Below are 23,209 nucleotides of genomic sequence, written 5' to 3' on the forward strand. Positions count from 1 at the left end.
GCCCATGTTATGTGTATTGAGAGCTAGAGGTATAGTTGGCATGCCAAGAGTTGTGGGTCTACGTGGTCCTTCAGGACATAGTGGTCATTCGGGACATATGTGTTATATGTAGTCCTTTGGGACATCTACGTGGTCCTTCGGGAAAATTCTATGTGCCCCTAGTGGGAATTATACGAGTTGTGGTGATAGCATAGTGCACAACCTCAATAGACTCATATATCTACAGTTCTCACATATGTACATGGGCTAATAAGAGATGATATTGAATACAATGTATAGGATATGTATGTTTTGGGATATGAATTATATGACAGGATATATGTGTGTTAGTGATTATTGTATATGCTATAAGATATATGATATGAACATAGTAAATCATAGAAACAAGAGAATAGAAATATGAATGATAATAAAATGATAATGATAGGAATGAAGATAATTATATGCATGTATGGATTTGATGGATGAACATATATATGTTTGGGTATGCTATGATAGCAGTAATTGTTCATGCATGATTACAAGTTATAGTTTACATTATATATTTATTGCCTCACTAAGTCATAGACTTAGCGTGTAAGTGATTTACACGTAGGTTTCAAGAGGAGTGAAGAGCAATGTGGAACAAGACAGGTCAGTTCTCCTTACCGAATGTCAGATCAGAAAAGAGGTGAATAATATGTCTTTTTATATATAAAGTTCTAGTTGGAATGTATTCAAAATGATATATTGTATAAGCTCTGAATAGTCTTGTAAACGTTTGGAATAAGTTATATGTAGATGAATAAGTGAATTATGCATGCTCTGATCGGTTTTTCCAATAATGTAAATGTATTTGATGTAAGTTAGTCATTTATATGTTATAAAAGTTTTAAAATACTCTTTATTTTATACAAGTAAATGTTTTGAAAAGTCAATATGACACATCATACTCGTATTCGGGTCGGATACGGGTTGGGGGTGTTACATATATATATATATATATATATATATATTATCTAACATGTGTATAATATACTAATACTACCATAAAACCATAAATCAACTTCTAATTAAAGATAATTAACATTAACAATAATCAAATTTTAACAATTAAAATTGATACATATAATTTAATAAACAATAAAAACCCGAACAAAATGTAATGTTTACATCTGTCCCTTTTTGTCCATTATTGGATGACGAGAATCGAGCAAAGACCAAATAATCTATTTTGTCCGGCCTTGATGTTCTTTCTGAATATGGAGTTCTTTATTCTGAGGTAAAAAAATATGAAAACGACTTTGTTCCTTCTTGTTGAGGATGATGGATCGCATTTCGATGATCCAATCATGTATTTTAAGGACTTCAGTATAGCTGATAACATCATTCCTTCATATTGAGGAAATATGGTCATGCTTGAATGACTGTATATTTGAAGACAACGTGGCTCATTTGTGTTGAGGAAATCTAATTACCTTTAGATAAGTTGCCTTTGATGATGACATTGCTCCTTCGCGTTAAGGAGGTCTAGTCAGTAAACGACATGGTTCTTTTTTATTGAGGATGTCTAGTCGTATTTTGATAATAAAGACAACATTTGTTCCTTCACGTTGAGGAAGTCTAACTGTCCAGGGATAATTTGATTTTGTAAACAACACTGCTCCTATGTGCTGAGGAGATTTGATCACTTATGGGTGATTTGATCAATGTCAAATCTGATGATAACATTGCTCCTTTGTGTTGAGGAGATGTAGTCATAATTGAAAGATGATAGATCTATTACTGAGATGAATTTCCCGGATCCTGTAAAACAAGTAATATGATGATATGATTCTATACATGTCATATGCATCATGTCTTAAAGATGATATAATGTGGTTTGATATGATGAATGTTGGATGCAGTTTTGTATGATTTAATCAGGGAACTATGACTTCATGGTGGGTGTCGAATCCAACAAATAATAATACTTGCTTTTAGAAATATAAAATTGTAGTAGTGATAAGCAAGGTCGAATCCACAGGGATTGGGTAGACTTATTTTAATGAAAATTAAAGTAAATAAAAAGGGTTTTGAAATTGAGAAAAAGAAAAAGAAAAAACAATTATAATAAACTAAGAATTTAGAGAAATCAATATCAAGCAAATATCCAACTAACGGTATAATTTCATAATTGGTTCAGAGAATTGATCATATATGCAATGATAAAATCTTGTACTTTTGACTAAATTGGTTATGGTTATTGAGAAGCTCTAACAACCTATCTCTCCTTAGTTTCTTGATAATCAAGAGACGCTCTTTGATTATTTCCCTTGTTAATGAACAACCCTAGACAAGCTCTTAAGATTTAATCCACCAACAGCATTAGCCACTAGAGGGGCCATCAATTCTAGCCAACGAATACACAAGCTCGATTCATTTATACTAGGTTATATACCTTCATAACATAATCATAATCAACTATGTTACTTTACAACTAATATTAGAACGTTTAAACAATTACGGATTTAAAGTTCTATATGGCAATTTATCAACCTGATAATTGAACAACGGGCCCTTTGCACAATCAATCAAGACAATAATTCTTAATAAAACATAAGATATATAAATAGCAAATAAGTAAAAGAATAATGAAAACTATTTAGATCTCACAATCCTTGAGGAACCAAAACTTCAATTATCCTCCAGTTGGAACAAAAGTATTTAACCACTCATAATTGAAAGAACACCAAAAGAAAAACTTAAAGAAAACTTGATGTAAAACTAATTCCCTAGATCCCCTTTTATAAGGATTTTCCTACTCTAGATAAGGAAGTTTCCCTTGAAGAAAATCCCACAAAAATAAGAGTTTTAAATGCCCTCATCCTTTTCTAAAGATAAGTATAATTCAATAGAGTCTTCCAGCCGTCATTAAACTCTTTTCCCTTGTAAATTCGTAACCTTAATTTAGGGTTGTACGGACTGATAAGGCGCGCCCACGCCTTAACTGAAGACTTCTTCTGTGATAGCTCAAGATGAATAAGTCGTGCCCACGCCTTATACGAAAACCTCTTATGGTCTTGCCAACTTCTTGAATTCCGATTTCCCCCCTTAATTTGGGGATTTTGTGAAGATCATGCTAGTCATTAGATTTTGAACTTGTTTTATCCAAATCTTCAACCTAATCCACAAAATACGAAATATAATCAAAATCTATGATTTAAGCAATTTTAGTTAACCAAATATGAGGAAAATATCATAGAATATATGTCTAATATGGATCCTATCAAATTCCCCCACACTTAAACCAATGCTTGTCCTCAAGCATACAATAGTTCAAATTCATAACTCTTCTCAACATCAATCCTTCTTCTTCATTTGCTCATCATTCCATAATCAAAATTGTCGTGCTTTAAAAACTCAAATCTAGATACAAGTAAGGAACGAGCAATTCGTAGAAGAAATTCTCATAAACCAACACACATGAATAATCACTCCATCAATCTTTTCGAAATCAAAATAGAGTGGGATCTAATACCCTCACATTGGATTCACTCAATACGCTCGAAGTGTTTAGGGTGTCAATAAACTCTCAAGCCAAAACATATAAAATTTTTACCATAGGCTTGCTAACCTATTATATCCCCACCACTAATCAATGGATTGAATGCATAAAAACCTCAGGGTCTTAAACAGGGTGTAATGGGACTTAGGTGAGGTTTGGTAGGAAATGAATTTGAGTTGTTTTATTGAAGGAGTCATACAAACTTATCCACATGGAACTCAATCTCAAATGTTCTCTTCAAGTCACATAACATTTTTTTCTTTTCTTTTGCACAATCTCTTTTTCTTTATTTCCTTTGCACGATTTTTTTTTCTTTTTTTTTCTCTTTTCTTTTTGGTTTTTTTATGAATGAGATTGCAACTCGAATCACTGTATTCCAACATCTTCCGATCTTCTCAAGATAATTTGAATTCTCATGTGAAGAAGCTCATATAATCCTCTAATTCAAGGTTCAAAAGAGGGGAAATTAACAAAAAGGATTTGATATTTGCTTGTACAATGTTTAATTTCAAACAATAAGGCTCAGACTCAAAATTGGATTTCTAAGGATAATAATCAGGGTAGGCTCTTTATGAAAGCTAAAAGTGGTTTCACCTAAATGCCATTATCGTTCTTGATGCATCCAATTCTAAAATATGGTCTTCAACATGTATAGCAAAGCAAGTTCTAGAAAATTAACTATGTATGGAAATCACTTAATCAAGAAATAGAGCATGCTGAAAATGAGTGCTCATTGGCCCAAAAAATCTCAAAAGGGAAAACATGTATTAAATCCCATACATTTTTCATTCAATCAGTTATCAAGAGTAATCAACCAGTATGCAGCAAATAAGAATTCCACTACTCAAGCTAATCCCCTATTATGCTTCAACTTAATTCGATAATTCACAACAATCCAAATCATGTAAGAATAAACATCGAAAGAATATGGAATTTCGAAGAGTTAAATCACAAAAAGAACTAAAGCATACTTGTTTTTTTTTTAAAAAAATTGAAGCAAAATTATGTTCAAAGCAAAACCATGTATGAAATACTCTCCCCCACACTTAATTCATACATTGTCCTCAATGTATCAAAAGTAGATGCTAAAAAACCATAAAAGAATAAGAGTAGAAAACTCCCCTGAAAATATTGAGCATCAACCGCAATATATGTCACGAGCTGGGGGGTGAAGGTGATGTGGTCGACTAGGTTGATTCTCGGACTTAGGCGGAGACGTGGGTCGGGTGGAGCGGAGAGGACGATTGGTGGCACGCATTTTTTAAAGGAGTACAGAAAATAAAGAAAGGATAAGTCACATTTATAAAGTTTCTTTGAATCTTGTTTCCTGAACCAGAAGTGACATTGAGTTTAGACGTGGGCACATCTTATACCAAAACATCTTCTGGATAGTGAGAGACTTTAGGAATAATTATGCTTTTGTAAGGCGTGCCCACGGGTTACAAAAATTATCTCCTGACCTAAAGAGGAAAACAAGATTAATTGTACTCCGAAAAATCAAGGAAAAAAAAAACAAAAAGAGCGAAAATAGAAATTGAAAAAGGAAAAATTGGGTGGCCTCCCAAGAGCGCCTTTCTTTAATGTCTTTTGCTAGACGTCGTAGCTTCTTAATCATCCTAAGTTGGGTACTCCAAAAATGGTTTGACCAATAGTATGCATCAGAGAACCTTCATAAAAAGGTTTGAAACGATGATTATCAACCTTAAATATTTGACCCGTATCCAAACTTTGTATTTCATCGATAGAGAAATTTTTCCTCCACCCAATAGCTTCCTTGTACTCTCTAAGCATTCGAATCAACTTTTATTCTTCTAAGTGAGAGAGTTTGTTGGGAATGATTACCAGAATAGTTTCTTCTTCTCCTAAATATACATGCTTCAGATGATTTGGAAAAGGCTTCATTTCTAATTTTGGTCCCTGCACAAGAGAAGGAAGAAGCTTAGTGTGAGAAAGAGGTGACTCAATATAAGATACACCATACCTCATGGGTTTGAGTGATTCTAGTTCTTGGCTTGTATCTTGCAAATCAAGATCCAACACAAACTTTTTCATGATTCCCTGCAATCATTCAGAAGTGAAATTCATTTTAGGTGTATCTTTCAACTTGTCTTCTTTATTTTGATCAAAAGTTTCCTATGCTAAAGGGTCAATAACATCCATGAAAAAAACAAAGGACACATCACTAGGACATCTCATGGCATCATAAATATTGAATTTAATAATTTCACCATCAAATTCCATGGTAAGTGTACCATCATCTACATCAATTTTTGTCCTAGCTGTTTTCAAAAATGACCTTCTTAAAAAAATTGATGTTGAATTAGAAGAATTATCTTCTTGCATATCAAGCACATAAAAATTTGCAGGAAAAACCAATTCATTAACTTGCACCAGAACATCCTCTAAAACTCCCTTAGGATATACATTAGATCTATCAGCAAGTTGACGAATCACTCATGTTTCTTTCAAAGGACCAACATTCAGAGATGAGTAAACATAAAGAGGCATGATATTTATTGAGGCTCCTAGATCTAACATTTCTCTTTTAATCCTAACATTACCGAGTTTACAAGGGATAGTAAACATACATGGATCTTTGCACATGGGGGGTAGTTTTTCTGGAGGACAACTGAAACATTCTCCCCCATACTTACCTTTTCATTACCCTTGAGCTTTCTCTTCTTGGTGCACAATTCTTTAAGAACTTTAGCATATCGAGGTACTTGTTTAATTGCATCAAGTAAAGGAATATTTACCTCAATCTTGCAAAATGTCTCAAGAATTTCTTTTTCTTCTGCTTCTTTTCTAGACTTAGCGAATCTAGAGAGAAAAGGAGGATCTATGACAAATTCCTTTAGTTTTTTGCTTTTGAGTCCTTTAGGTTGGTCTTTCTGAGTCTGAGGACCAACAACTTCCTTTTCACTTCTCAATGTGATTGCACTAACATTTTTCTTTGGATTAACAATGGTTTGTGAATGTAGCTTACCTTGGGATTCTAATCGATTTCTGGAGGATGCCAATTGACTCATTTGATTCTCCAAATTTTGTATGCTTGTTCTTATCTCTTGCTGAAATTTTTGTGTATTAGTAGCAAGTGATTTGACAATTTCCTCTAGAGACATACCTAGCTTTGAAGAAGACTGCTCAAGTGGAAAACACTGAAATTGTGATGGTCTTGGTCCATAGATAAGGTTAGGATGATCCCTCCATCCTGGATTACAGGTATTTAAGTAAGGATCATATTTCCTTTGTGGAGGATCGGGAAACCTTCCAACTGCATTGGCGTACTCATGAGAATCATCTTGAAGTGTAGGGCACTTGTCAGTTGGGTGACCAATTGCAGCACATATCCCACAAGCTTTCACTTGCTGCATTTTTCCTATAACTAGTTGCTGAACAAGGGAGGTGAGATGTGATAAATGATGTTCAATGGAAGATGAACCTACCTCATTCACTCTTCTTGGAGATGTGTCTTGCCTAAAACCAAATTGTTGTGAATTGGCGACCATGATGGAGATCAATTCCCTAGCATCGTGAGGAGTCTTATTCATTATGGCACCTCCACTGGCTGAATCCATCATCTTCCTCTCCATGGGTAGTAGTCCTTCATAGAAATATTGGATGAGAAGTTGCTCAGAAATCCCATGTTGAGGGCAGCTTGCACACAATTATTTGAATCTTTCCCAATACTCATGAAGGGTCTCAACATCTTTTTGTTTTATTCCATATATCTCCCTTCGAATGCCAACGGCTCTTGAAGCATGGAAAAATTTATCAAGGAACATCATCACCATCTCGGTCCAAGTAGTTACAGAATCAGTGAGTAAATAGAAGAGCCAATCTTTAGCTCTATCGGTTAGCGAGAACGGAAAAACACGTAATTTGATATGCTCTTCAGTCACTCCTTGTGGTCTCATACTTGAACATACCACATGGAATTCCTTCAAATTGTTATGAGGGTCTTCATTATCAAGTCCATGGAAAGTAGGCAACAAGTGAATCAAACCAGATTTTAGTTCAAAAACTACCTCCAAAGCTGGGTAGTCAATACAGAGCGGTTGTTGATTCACATTTGGTGCAGCCAATTCTCTTAGAGTTCTTTATTTGTTGGCCATTGTTCATTCTTTTTCAGAATCGCTGGATGAATCAACCAAGTTGACTACAGATTTCGATTCAGGGGATGAAGAATAAGAAGCTTGTCTGTTACGCAAGTTAGTTTCTTTTCTTAACCTGCGAGCGGTCTTCTCGATCTCATGATCGTATTGGAGTTCACCTGCACGAGAAGAACAAGGCATCAAAATACGTCTAAATGACACCAATCCCCGGCAACGGTGCCAAAAATTTGGTGGGTATCAAATCCAACAAATAATAATACTTGCTTTTAGAAATATAAAATTGTAGTAGTGATAAGCAAGGTCGAATCCACAGGGATTGGGTAGACTTATTTTAATGAAAATTAAAGTAAATAAAAGAGGTTTTGAAATTGAGAAAAAGAAAAAGAAAAAGCAATTATAATAAACTAAGAATTTAGAGAAATCAATATCAAGAAAATATCCAACTAAAGGTATAATTTCAGAATTGGTTCAGAGAATTAATCATAGATGCAATGATAAAATCTTGTACTTTTCACTAAATTGGTTATGGTTATTGAGAAGCTCTAACAACCTGTCTCTCCTTAGTTTCTTGATAATCAAGAGAAGCTCTTTGATTATTTCCCTTGTTAATGAACAACCCTACACAAGCTCTTAAGATTTAATCCACCAACATCATTAACCACTAGAGGGACCACCAATTCCAACTAACGAATACACAAGCTCGATTCATTTAGACTGGGTTATCTACCTTCATAACATAATCATAATCAACATGTTACTTTACCACTAATATTAGAACGTTTAAACAATTACGGATTTAAAGTTCTAAATGGCAATTTATCAACCTGATAATTGAACAACGGGCCCTTTGCACAATCAATCAAGACAATAATTCTTAATAAAACAGAAGATATATAAATAGCAAAGAAGTAAAAGAACAATGAAAATTATTTAGATCTCACAATCCTTGAAGAACCAAAACTTCAATTATCCTCCAGTTGGAACAAAAGTATTTAGCCACTCATAATTGAAAGAACACCAAAAGAAAAACTTAAAGAAAGATTGATAAAAACTTAATGTAAAACTAATGCCCTAGCTCCCATTTTATAAGGATTTTCCTACTCTAGATAAGGAAGTTTCCCTTGAAGAAAATCCCACAAAAATAAGAGTTTTAAATGCCCTCATCCTTTTCTAAAGATAAGAATAATTCAAAAGAGTCTTCCAGCCGTCATTAAACTCTTTCCCTTGTAAATTTATAACCCTAATTTAGGGTTGTACGGACTGATAAGGCGCGCCCACACCTTAACTGAATACTTCTTCTGCGATAGCTCAGGATGAATAAGTCATGCCCACGCCTTATGCGAAAACCTCTTATGGTCTTGCCAACTTCTTGAATTCTAATTTTTCCTCCTTAATTTGGGGATTTTGTGAATATCATGCTAATCATTAGATTTTGAACTTGTTTTATCCAAATCTTTAACCTAATCCATAAAATACGAAATATAATCAAAATCCATGATTTAAGCAATTTTAGTTATTCAAATATGAGGAAAATATCATAGAATATATGTCTAATATGCATCCTATCACTTTACCGCTTTTGGTGAATGATCTTTAGTCATAGAAGATAGAGTTTCCCCTATTATCTTCTTTGATGGCCTTGGTCCCTATAATATTTAACCCTGGTAGCCAAGTCCCTGTACTACTTGGTGATGATGTCCATGTAATATTTAGTGGTTAACTGCGGTAATCAATTTACTCACTGCTGCCTTTTATTCGCTTTATCTGATTTGATAGGAGAACCAGGTCCCTTGTAAAAAATCAACTGTTATTAAAATGATTTGAAGTCTAAACAAGTATATCCCCAATTAGAATTTGCTTTAAAGACAAGTTCATGTCCTAATTATTTCCATTTTGATGAATTGATTGAAATCACTTTGGTTCATGTCTTGATCTATAATAATGGACTACTAAGGGGTGGATTCATAAAACACATGGTTTGATATCCATATACCCTAAACTTTCCTCAAAGCAAAGCATAATAATTTTTTTGTATAGAAAAAATGTTATTAATCAATATTTTTATATGCATGATACTTATGAAGATAAGAGATAAAATATAATCAATTGGGACAATCCTTTTGAGTCACTTTTCATTCAAGGAGAAGGCAAACATTACAACAAAAACCAAATACTCATGATATCAAGTATAGGAATCCTTCAATCTCTTTAACGGTAACCTCTTTCGAGGATTAACATGTGTCTATAGGATTCAGATCGTACTAGAGATGTTTGAGAATGAGAATATCTCCCTTAATTGTCAGGCTTCTACGGGAATCCACTGTTCATTAACCTGACCTTGAATATTTAAGCCATCTTTTATTAATTTTCAACTCGAATCCTCATTTGGTTTCAAGACGTGTATTTTTGAGTTTTCATCTTGAACCCCTATTTTATTCCTTTTTTTTTACTTTTTACTTTTTCCATTTTTCATCTTTTCATATTCTTTTCTTTTTTTCTTTTTCTTTTCTTTTCTTTTTTTTCTTTTTTCAATTTTATTTCATTGTTTTCACTTCTTTTCTTTTCTTCATGTGTAGTATCGCTTGATTGAATCAAAATTCACAGGATTAGGTAACTCATCTCCATCAATTTCAGTCAAAAATCATAGCTCCTCTAGAAAAGACCTTTTTCACGACATAAGGGTCTTCCCAATTTGACATCCACTTCTGTCGAAAGTCATTTTGTATAAGGATAATCTTTTTCAACACCAAATCTCCCTCATGAAATTCTCGAGGTCTAACCTTCTTGTTATATGCTCGCATCATTATCTTTTGATACATCTGGCAATGAAAAATAACTCTCAACCTATTTTCCTCAATTAAGTTCAATTGATCGAGCCTATTATGTATCCAATCTGCTTCCTCTAATTTCAGCTCCATTAGTACTCTTAATGAAGGGATTTCTACTTCGATTGGTAAAACTGCTTCCATCTTATAGACTAGTGAGAAAAGGTGTCGCCCTAGTCGATGTGTGAACAGAGGTACGATAAACTAGTAATGCAAAGGGTAACTTTTCATGCCAATCCTTATATGTCTCAGTAGTCTTTGTGACAATCTTTTTGATGTTCTTGTTTGTTGCCTCTATTTTCCTATTCATCTTTGGGCGATAAGGAGCAGAGTTATGATATTTGATTTTGAACTTTGTGTATATTTCTACTATTTAGTCAGTGTTCAAATTTAAAGCATTATCTAAAATAATTCTTTCGGGCGTTCTATATCTGTAAATGATCTTTTTTTCAAGAATCGACAGACTACTCCCTTTGTGACACTGGCATAGTATGCAGCTTCGACCTATTTGTGCAGTAATCAATGGCCACAAGGATGAAGTGATGCCCATTAGAAGCCTTTGGTGTGATTGATCCAATGACATCCATGCCTCACATTGTGTAAGGCCAAGGTGCAGTTATTACATGTAATATGAAGGAGGCACATGAATTTTATCACCATAGATCTGACACTTACAACATTTACAGGCATAGCTGATATAATCCCCTTTCATTGTAGACCAGTAATAGCTTAATCTCATGATTTTTTTGGCAATTGTGAACTCATTGGCATGTGTTCCACATATTCCTTCATGGACTTCCTTGAGTATCTTCTTGGACTAAGCTCTATCCAAGCATCTAAATAGTATTTCTTCTTTTCCTTTTTTTAGAGGACTTCCTCATCGAGTTCATATCTCACAACTAATCTTCTCAAGGTTCTTTTATCTTTTTCAGTAGCTTCAGCCGAGTAAGCTCGGTATTTGACATATTGAAAGGTGTCATAATACCATAGGAGACTATCTTCTTTATATTCCTCAATGTTATAATAATGAGCTGGATCTTCTCTTATGCTAATTCATATCGACATTATTCGAGCGTGATCGTTAACTTTTAACATTGAAGCAAACGTAGTTAGGGCATCTATCATTTTATTTTCTTCACGCGGGAGATAAGTGAAAGTAATTTCTTTAAATTATTTTATCAAATTCATGACCAGATTCTTGTATTCTAAAAATTTGGAATCTCTAGTCATACATTCTCTATAAAACTGATAAATAACTAAGACTGAGTCCCCAAATACTTCTAGGATCTTAATTTTTCACTCAACTGCTGCTTGAATTCCCATTATACATGTTTCATACTCGGCCATGTTGTTTGTACATTCAAAAGCTAACCGACTAGTAAAAGGATAATGATCTCATTCTAGTGAAACCAACATTGCCCCAATTCTATGCCTCACAACATTTGAGGCACCATCAAATTTCATTTTCCATACTTCAGCTATTGGGGCCTATTTTTATTTTACGTTGGAGATGCACAATAAGTCATCGTTAGGGAACTTAAATTTCACTGGTTTATAATCCTCAAATGCTTTACTTTCCAAGAAGTCTGTAATGTCACTATCTTTCACTTCCTTTTGGCTCACATAAACTATGTCGAATTTAGACAACAACATCTGCCACCTAGCCATCATCTCAGATAAAGTTGGGGATTCCATCATGTATTTCAACGAATCCACATTTGATATTAACCAAGTAGTGTGATATAATAAGTATTGTCATACTATTTTTGTAGTCCATACTAAAACTTCTCGATCGGGAAATATCGAGTCTCGTAGTTAATGAACTTCTTATTGAGATAATAAATGACCCACTCTTTTTTTCCAGTTTTATCTTGTTGGGCTAGTACACATTCCATTAAAATTTCAAAGACCATTAGGTACAGGATCAGTGGCTTTATTGGAATTGGGGGTACTAGAACTGGTTCTTTTGATAAGTAGTGCTTGACTTTATCAAAACCTTTTTGACAACTGTCATCCCAAATTCATGGGTTTTTCTTTCTCAATAAGCGAATATTGAATCACATCTTTTTTGTTAATTAAGAGATAAACTGGGAAATATAATTCAACCTTCCTAGGAATCCTCAAACTTATTTTGAATTTTTTGGTGGTGGCAACTCTTGATTTCTTTAACCTTGTCAAGATCTATCTCTATCCTTTTTCACTAACTACGAACCCTAACAATTTCCCTGAAGTAGCTTTAAAGGTACACTTGACCGAGTTAAACTTTAATTGGTATTTACTTAACCTGAAAAATAGCTTCATCAGAACGTCAAAATTCTCTTCTTTGGTTTGTGATTTGGCAATCATATCGTCCACATATACTTTTATTTCTTTGTGCGTCATATCGTGGAACAAAGTGACCATGGTTCACTGATATATTTCCCATGCGTTCTGTTGAAAACATTTTGATGTTTCGATATAACAAATAGAGTATAGATGATTTTAAGATTTTATATCCAATTTTGAATATTCGATTAAATTATTCGAATATCAAAAATATATTACTCTAAGTTTTCAAATGTCAATTTTAATCCTTACTTAAGTGTAACATTGTGTGTGGGTCTTAAAATATTTTTGAAACAATTTTTACAAAGTATTTCGAACCTTAATCGAGCCAAAAATAATTTTTACATAGGGATGTACCGATACACTCTTTGATGTATCGATACACACCAAACATCGAATGCATTTTATGTACCGATACACAACCAATGAATCGATACACTCCTGGCTCATGAAAACATCGAATGTAATTAGTGTACCGATACACCTCAAGTGTATCGATACACTAGGTCAACCAACGGTCGAAATATTTGAATTTTACACTAAGTGTACCGATACACCTTGAGAGTGTACCGATACACACACGCTCCTAACTGATTTTAAATGATAATTACACCATAACGACTCTATTGACTTCACCAATGATCCCCAACGTTCAAAAGTGATTTAAGGTGTATTTAAACAAGCTAGGAAGCCATTGATCAAGAAAAAGAAATAAAAATTAAGAAGAGAAGCTAGAGAATCAAAGAAAAAACATCAAACCTCATTGTTTGAGCATTTCAAGCTTATTTTCAATTAAATAATCATTTTGCTTTCAATAACACTATTTGTGCTCAATTGTATTACTCTTGAGTGTTCTTTCTTTGTTCTAGAATTGTGCAAACATCCTACCTTATGAGGTTTTTTGTAAGTTTACGAAATTTGTAATATTTTCTTTAGGAGAGAGTGTTATGAAGAATTTGGGGTATAATTCTTGAAGGAGTTGTAAGATTACTCTTTGTCCTCAAAATAAAGAATAAATTAGTGAATTTGTTTAAAAATCCTTAGTGTGGATAGCTAAGGTAGTGGAAGTAAAATTTAGTTGAGAAAATCGAACCACTCTAAATCGCTATGCAAATATTTTCTATTTTCTGCAAAAGCTTCCACCAAAATTTTTAATTGCCAATTCACCCCCTCTTGGCTATTTCGTCGATCGATTAACTCAACAATTGGTATTAGAACCTTACTCATTTGAAGGTTTAACCACCTCTTGAGTCGATTCAGGAAGAGTTAAATTGATAAAGATGGCGTCTACTTCCGGTTCATTCTCCATGGAAGAATCCAGACCAATTGACGTACCTCCTTACTTCAATGGAACAAATTATCGTCGTTGGAAGAGGTTCATGATGATTTTTATCCAAGCACATGATATGGAAGCTTGGATGATAATCAAGAAAGGATATTCTTCTCCTACGAAGAAGGCAAAGAAGTGGAGTGATCAAGAACGGAAGAAAGCTCAACAAAACACAAAGGCTATGCACATGTTATGTTGTGAAATTGATCCAAAACTTTTTAAAGGAGTTTCTTCTTGTTCAAAAGCCAAGGAGTTGAGGGATAAGCTTGAGGAAATCTATAGAGACGAGAAAGAAGAACAAATAACAGTGATGTCTCTATTAGCTCTAGAAGAGCCCAAGATATCTTCAAACTCAAATAAATTAAATTTACGTTCTTTTAATGAGTTACAAGATGCCTATGATGAATTATTTTTGGAGTTTGAGACCATGAACTCCAAATATAAGAAATTAATTTCTAAATTTATAGCTAAAAATGATCTTCTTTTGAAAGCTAAAATAGACTTAGAAAATCAAAATGAAATGTTGAAAAAGGAATTAGAGCTTTCAAAAATGACATATGAAAACTTTGAAAAAGAAATTTTTGAATTAAACAAACTTCTTCTAGAAACTAAAATAGATTTTGAAAATCAAAATGAAATATTGAAGAAGGATTTAGAGCTTTCAAAAATGAAATTTGAAAGTATGGAAAAAGAAAATTTCGATTTGAAAGGTATGCTTGACCGCTTAACAAATGAAAAAGAGATCATTTTAAATAATTCATCTATTTCAATAATGAAAATATGCTCACATTGTCATTATCATGATCATAAGGAACATACTTGTCATTTAAAGAAAGAAAAACAATTTAAAATTAGACAATTATGGGTTCCAAAAGGAACAAGGGGCATTGAAACTAACGTTCAAGGATCCAAAGCAATTTGGATACCAAAATCTACTTAAATGTCTCTTGTAGGTGTGTGAGAGCAATGATGATGAAAGTGAAGATATTCAAAATGCTCTAGCCACACTTGAAAAAGGAATGGGTAACCTTTAAAATTAATATTATTATTTTATTTGGTTCCTCATTTAGTTTATGCATGCATGAGGTTTTAAATCTTAAATAATTATGTTTTATCTCATGTATGGTGAAAAATGCTTTATGATGAACAATCTAAATTTTTCAATAATTTTTCATAACTCTAGTTCATCATAATAATTTTTGGTCAAAATTGTTTTTAAATGTAAATGATATATCTTTAACAATTGATATCAATTTTTCAAATACTTTGGATTTACAAATTTTTTACCTTAATTGTTTTTAATGTTTATGCATAGAATTTAAATTTTTTATATCAATTTTAATACATAACATTTTCAAAAATTTATGCATATGCACTTAATCTCAATAATCAACATTGCATAATGTTTTATATGTGAATGGGTTAAAAGCATAATCTTTTGAATAATAAATTTGAGAAAAGATACAATGTCTTATTTTAAATGGTTGCAAAATTGATTGACATTGCATCTATTTTGATTATGCTTGTTGGTCATAAATAGGGACATATACATGGTGCATGTAGATTCCATTAATATGACTAATTTATGCCTAGTTGCTAAGGATGAACATGATAGTTGGTTATGACATAGGAGACTAGGACATACTAGTATGAATGTTTTACAATGGCTAATTCAAGGAGATTTGTAAGAGGATTGCCAAAGATCAAATTTGTTAATGATAAAATATGTGATGCATGTGCTAAAGGAAAACATAAAAGAGTTTCCTTTAAATCCATTAATGATGTATCAACTAGTAGAGTATTACAATTGATCCATATAGATCTTTTTGGGCCAATTAGGACTATTAGCTTGGGTGGAAAACAATATTGTTTTGTATTGGTAGATGAGTATTCTAGATATAATTGGGTTCTATTTTTAAGTACTAAAGATGAAACATTAGAAAAATTCATCACGTTTTCAAAACTAATCCAAAATGAAAAAGGTTACTCCATAACTAGTATTAGGAGTGATCATGGTACTGAATTTGAAAAATCTTGTATTTACTAATTTTTGTAATTCTATTGGTATTAGCCTTAATTTTTCAACACCTAGAACCCCTCAACAAAATGGAGTTGTTGAGAGGAAAAATCGAACTTTAGAAGAAATGGTTAGAACCATGCTTTGTGAAAATAATTTGCCAAAATATTTTTGGCCTGAAACCATAAATACCGCTTGTTATGTTATAAACCGAGTAATGATTAGACCAATTTTAAAGAAAACTCCATATGAAATTTCAAAAATAAAAAGACTGACATTAGTTATTTTCATCCTTTTGGATGTAAATGTTTTGTTTTAAACAACGGTAAAGAAAATCTTGGCAAATTTGATGCTAAAAGTGATGAAGGAATTTTTCTGGGTTATTCCTTAAATTCTAAAGCTTATCGAGTATTTAATAAAAGAACTTTAGTGGTAGAAGAGTCTATACATGTTGTTTTCGATGATAACCCTCTTCCGAGGAAGGACGTTGGAGAACCATCGTCATCAAAAGAAGAATTGAAAGATGAGGAAACTCAAGATGTTCTCGAGAATCCAACCATTGAAGAAAGGGAAATCTCTTACCCAAGAGAATACAACTATGACAAGGATGGTGAAATTATAGGTGATCCACCCAAAGGGGTAACAACTCGATCTTCTCTTAGAAATATATGTAATTATGTTGTATATATCTCATGCATAGAGCCTAAGAATATTCAAGAAGTATTAAAAGATAAAAATTGGATTATGGCTATGCAAGAAGAGTTGAATCAATTTGAGAGAAGTAAAGTATGGACATTAGCTGAAAAGCCTAGTAATAAATCTATTGTAGGTACTAGATGAGTATTTAGAAATATGCTTGATGAAAGTGATAATATAGTAAGGAACAAGGCTACACTTGTTTCTCAAGGCTATACTCAAGAAGATGGCATAGACTACGATGAAACATACACTCCCATAGCTAGGATGAAAGCAATAAGAATGTTATTAGCATTTACATGTTTTATTGAATTTAAATTATATCAAATGGATGTTAAAAGTGCATTTTTAAATGGTTTTATAAAAGAAGAAGTGTACGTGGAACAACCTCCAGGTTTTGAAGATTCAAAATTTCCAGATCATGTTTTTAAATTGACAAAAGCGCTTTATGGTTTAAAACAAGCTCATAGAGCTTGGTATGAAAGATTGTCAAAATTTTTAATCGAAAAAGGTTTTTCAAAAGGGAAGGTTGACACTACATTGTTTTTAAAGTGAAAAGGTAAATATTTATTAGTAGTTCAAATTTATGTTAATGATATAATATTTGGTTCTACTAATGATGCTCTTTGCCAAGAATTTTCTAAGCTAATGCAGAGTGAATTTGAGATGAGAATGATGAGGGAGCTCTCATTTTTCTTGAGACTCCAAATCAAGAAAAGAAAAGATGACATATTCATAAATCAAGCAAAATACGTCAATGATATTCTCAAAAAGTTTGGATTAAAAGATGGAAAACCCCAAGCCACTCCAATGAGTTCATCTACAAAGCTTGACAAAGATGAAGGAGGTAAATGTGTGGATGTTAAATTATATAGGTCTATGATTGGCTATTTGCTTTATCTAACCGCAAGTAGATCGGACATTATGTTTAGTGTTTGCTTATGTGCTAGATTTCAATCATTCCCTAAGGAATCACACCTAAAAGCCATTAAGAGAATCTTTAGATACCTTAAGGACACTCATAGTTTAGGACTTTGGTATCCTAGAGACTCTAGCTTTAGCTTGCATGCCTTCTCTGATGCGGATTATGGAGGATGCAAAATAGATAGGAAAAGCACCTCCTGTACTTGCCAATTCCCATGAAATATGTTGATTTCATGGTTTTCAAATAAATAAAATTATATTGCATTATCTACCATTGAAGCGGAATACATTTCAACCGGTAGTTGTTGTGCACAAGTTTTATAGATGAAACAATAACTTTTAGATTATGAAATTGAAGTTAGTATCATACCTATCAAGTGTGACAATACTAGTGCTATTTGTCTCACTAAAAATCCCATCCAACACTCTAGAACTAAGCACATTGAAATTAGACATCATTTTATTAGAGATCATGTCATTAAAGGAGATGTAGTTCTAGAATATGTTGACACTTTGCATCAATTAGCTAATATTTTTACAAAATCTTTAGATAAAGAGAGATTTTGGACACTTATGAGAGAATTAGGTTTAACTAACCTACCTTGACTTGGTGTTTAAAATAATTTTAGCACTTTTAATTATAATTGAAAAATGCTTATAAAAATAACACTTTTGATTGCATTCTTTGCTATTAGTTAGGGGGATTTTATGATCTTTAGTGAAAATTAATTATATGTTCAAATAAAATTTAAGGATAGATTTGATTAATTGAACATTGTTAATTTTTGATATATGAGTTGCCAATACCACTAGAGCTAATTAATTTAGCATTTTGAGTGTTTAAATACATATTTTAATATTTGTGTGCACAATGCATCGATACCTATGTATCGATGAATCCTCACTACTTGAATGTGTATCGATACACTCAAGAGTGTACCAATACACTCGTCGGGTTTTAGGCTTAAAATCCCTAAAATTCATTCATTTTGTCAAAAACCCTAAAACATACTCATTATCATCGTTCCTCTCCAAATCACCCCTACTATCTCTTTTGCTTAAAATCAACAAAATCTAGTAGGAATCTAATTGTTCTTTAACTTCTAAACCTGTTGGAATCATCAAATACGTGCAAACATCATCTAATCTCACTCAAATCCTAAAATCTTCAAGGTATTTTTCTAAAGCTAATATTTTATTAACTTTGAACTTAAGATTAGTTTTAATTAGTTCTATGTTGAATTAGATATAGGGCATTACTCATATTATGTTTCTAAACTAGATTCTACAACTAATTTCGTCAAAAACACACAAATTTTGTCAATTTTTTTAAATTCAAAATAATAAAAAAAATGTTTTATTTTAAAATTATTGTTTTTGATTTAATTATGTTATTTTCATGAAAAATATACATAATATGATTTTTCAAACATCATTTGCAAAATAATTTTCAAATTTTGCCCAATAGGATATTATTTAGAGAACCTTGATTATTGCGGACTCATATTGAGTTTTAGGATTGATTATATGCATACATGTGTTTTATAATTGCAGGTAACCCTATCCATTCCGATTATGTCTAAACGCCCTAGGTCATTGTAACATCCCAATTACCCGGTAAATGACTAAATTGTAAGAATTTATAAATTTAGTTGGTGAATTAGAATCAAGTGATAAGTCTAGTGATTTATGGAGGAATTTTGTGTGTTGGGTATGATAGTAAATATGGAATTATAATAAGGGTAAAAGGGTCATTGAGTAAATAAAAGAATAAAATAATAATTGTGGGTATTATATTACCCATGTGAATGATTTGAAGAGATAAGTTTTCAGAGACTTATCTTCTTCATCTTCTTCTCTCAACGTGAGACACCCACCCAAGCTCAAAGTAAGAATTTGAACCTTGGTCGTTTCTTTGATTTTTAGTTTGAAAATGGAAGTGTGGATGTTATAGAAGCTAAAGGAAAGCTTATATGACATTAAAACAACAAGATAAATGTTTTAGAGATAGATTTGAGAAATGGGTTTTTAGATGAAATTTCGATATAGATGAGTTTTTGAGGTTTGAATAAGATTTTTGACTTGTCAAGAGGTTAATTAAAGGGTTAGGAGTGTTAGAATTGATTAATAACATGTTTGAAATTTGGGTATGATTATTGGTTTTAAGAATTTGAATGAAGTATTGGAATAATAAAGTGTTGAAATAATAGAAGTTAGTTAAAATGGTTGTAGTTAAGTTTGGTGGTATGAAAGAAACTTTGTATGAGAAAATTTAGTGAATAGTTGATGATTTTCAGGTTTGAACAATAAAATCTGGGTAAATTTTACAAATTATGCAAGGGGAACCGATACCCCCTGGGGGGAATCGATTCCCCCCTAAAGGAAAGTTGAAGTTTGGTTCATTAAATCTATTTAAGCTATTAGATGTTAATGATAAGGTTTAGGCTTTTGATAATTGTCTCGAAAATTATGTTTATGTAGATATCGAGCCTAAATGAGTTTCGAAACAAGTGACAAGTAAGAACAATCGAAGGATTAGAATCGTGTCAAATTAAGCAAGGCTAAGGTGAGTGTCTATTACAAGTAAGAACAATGGAATAAGACTTGTGAGAAGTCTAATTCCTTTGTTGATTTTTATAGTACAATAATTATGAACATGCATACATGATAATTATTATGATACATGCATAAGGTATATATGTTCATATGATTTGATAAATGATATATGTGAATAGATTCAAATGCACATGTGATATGATAAGTGATATGAGCTATGTGATCACAAGAGAAATGACACGAGCACATGAACATATGAAGCATAAGAATAATGCCCATAATATACAATATGAGAGCTATAGGTATAGTTGGCATGCCAAGAGTCAAGGGTTTCATAGGTCCTTCGGGACAATACAGTGGTCCTTCGGGACAAATTTCATATGGCACTCAGTGAGACTTATACGAGCTGTGGTGACAGTATAGTACACAACCTTAATGTACTAGAATACCTTGAGTTCTCAATAATGTACATGGGCAATACAAAGGTAAAGTGAAGTGAAACTTGCATAAGATAATAAATTTTATATATGCATGACATGATCATATATGTTGTAGTGTAATGGATACATGCAGATTATAATGTTACGATTGAACAGTAAGAGTGCATGTTTCATGAATTCATTGTTACATGTTTTATTATGCCTCACTAAGTCTATGACTTAGCGTGCAAGTGATTTACACGTAGGTACCAAGAACCAAGAATAGCAGAAATAGAAGTGGTAAGAACAGCAACACCGCTAGAAGATCAGATCAGAAGTAATTGATAAAGTATGTATTTTGATTGTGCATAATATGTTGGCATGTAAGAAATGTAATAACTTATTAGTACGAAAGCTCTGGTCGACTTTTCTAATGTTTTGAATGTATTTATGTAAATGTATAGTAATGAACGGTTAAATTTTTACGAGTTTTACGTACGTTTTGCGGAAGTACTGTAGCAGTACTGTAGCAGGGGAATCGGTTCCCTATTTGTAATCTGGAAAATTTAACATGTTGGGTACTGTAATCGGTTCTGTATTTATGTAAATACGTTTTTGCCTTAAAATTTTATTCCGAACATAATTTAATAATATATTATCGTATTTTCTTAAAATAAGTTAAATGTTTTATTATTTTGTAAGAAAAAGTGTTTTAAAAAGTCAATGTGACATCTCGAACTCGTATTCGGGTCGGGGTGTTACAGTCATCCTTTAGTCGGTCTTCAAACCAACCTCAAAATTGACCTCCCATTCTACCTCCCAATCCAAATATAAACCGAACGAACTGGAAATGACAATTCCAAATTCCTATTTTAACCAACCTAGCCGTAAACAAGAACTCTTTCACCTCCAGCCCATTGTTTATCACCAACTAGTCTATATTTTCTATTCCAATATGGTGTGTGTCCAAAACGAGTCTCGTACTGAAACCGTAGGTATTCAGTCTTATCTCTTAGGCCAATTTGTTTACATTGACTCCGACATAATCACTTCCACCTTTAGATTAGATAACGAGGATCTACATAATGAAAGAGATATTGTGGTTACTCCCTATAAAGCCAAAGCTAATGCAAGTACACTTTTAACCTATCACGAGTGTTTTCTTCACTTCATCATCTATTGGTGGTTTAGACCATCCGGAGGTAGATTTTCTATGCTTAGAGTACTAGATCTTTGGTGGATACATTGTATCCAAAAGAAAAAGAAAATAAATCTGCCACAAATCATCTTTTGTGAGCTAGTCGAAACTGTGAACAATGTCCTGTCTAAATATGTTGAAACCGTAGTTTACGGTTGTCTTCTTGGCAACCTGTTTATCAAATCCAACCTTAGGGTCTCGCTTGATATAGGCGTCCCGCTTAAGAACCAAATAAATTTCACATCCTTAAAGAAATCAAGATGGTCCGGGGATAAGGATCATTGGGTTCGATCCAATGAGAAAACACCGGGAGCTAGCTCTTCACAAGATCCTCCTGCACCGACAGATGATGATGGTCTAGAGCTTCAAGAGCTTATGCAAGATATTGACGATCACGTACCAGATGACGAGCCAACACAACAAGAGAGTCAGATGGCTCCATACTTTCGATCTTATATGGAGAATCTTGACATGAGGTTTGCATCCATCGAGTCCCATTTAACTGCTAACAACGAAGCGATGAATAATCGATTCGATGCTATGGACGAAAGGGTCAAAGCGCTAACAAGTGATGTGGCCAATTTATGGGCACATTTATCACCTCTTGCTCCACCGATGGACAATTAGACCTTCTTTCTTGCTTTATTTTCTTTGGTTGATTTAGAACTTAATTGTTAAAACATTTTGGATGTTTTTGGATTGATATGTTTTGGATGTTTGAATGTTTGATTTTAATATTTGGTTTGAACTTAAATGCTTATATATATATATATATATGGTTTTGGTTGTTTGAATTTGGTTTGATTACTTTATGTTGGTTTTATTAGATTTTGCATCATTTACATTTTAGTTGAATATGACCAATTTACCATTCCACATTGTTTATGAATATTGATTTTGGAACTAATGGCTAATCTTTCTCTTGATTGTGATCTTAGCAGCTTAAGCTTTATCCAAATATCAATTGGCTAATTTTCTTATAAACTTGTTTAAAACGTTTTATAGAGTCTTTTTGATTTAACAAAAAGGGGAGAATAAAGTAAGGGGGAGAATAAAGTAAGGGGGAGTAGTGATTTTCAAAATTGATTTCAAAAATTATTATCAAACAAAATCTTAGAACTACTTAAATGTTTTGTTATATCAAAAAGGGGGAGATTGTTGAAAACATTTTGATGTTTCGATATAAAAAATAGAGTATAAATGATTTTAAGATTTTATATCCAATTTTGAATATTTGATTAAATTACTCGAATATCAAAAATATATTACTCCAAGTTT

The 23,209-nt window shown here is 32.6% G+C and overlaps 1 non-coding gene across 1 annotated transcript; it reads left to right on the forward strand.

The window, feature by feature from the left end:
- The first annotated feature begins 7,165 nt into the window (after positions 1-7,165).
- Positions 7,166-7,272, forward strand: LOC120149120. Its single transcript, XR_005518432.1, has one exon. It is a non-coding gene; the product is annotated as a small nucleolar RNA R71 (small nucleolar RNA).
- The last annotated feature ends 15,937 nt before the right edge of the window (positions 7,273-23,209 follow it).

Source organism: Hibiscus syriacus, unplaced genomic scaffold (genome assembly GCF_006381635.1).
Source record: "Hibiscus syriacus cultivar Baekdansim isolate YM2019G1 unplaced genomic scaffold, ASM638163v2 tig00110988_pilon, whole genome shotgun sequence".
Lineage (NCBI taxonomy): Eukaryota > Viridiplantae > Streptophyta > Magnoliopsida > Malvales > Malvaceae > Hibiscus > Hibiscus syriacus.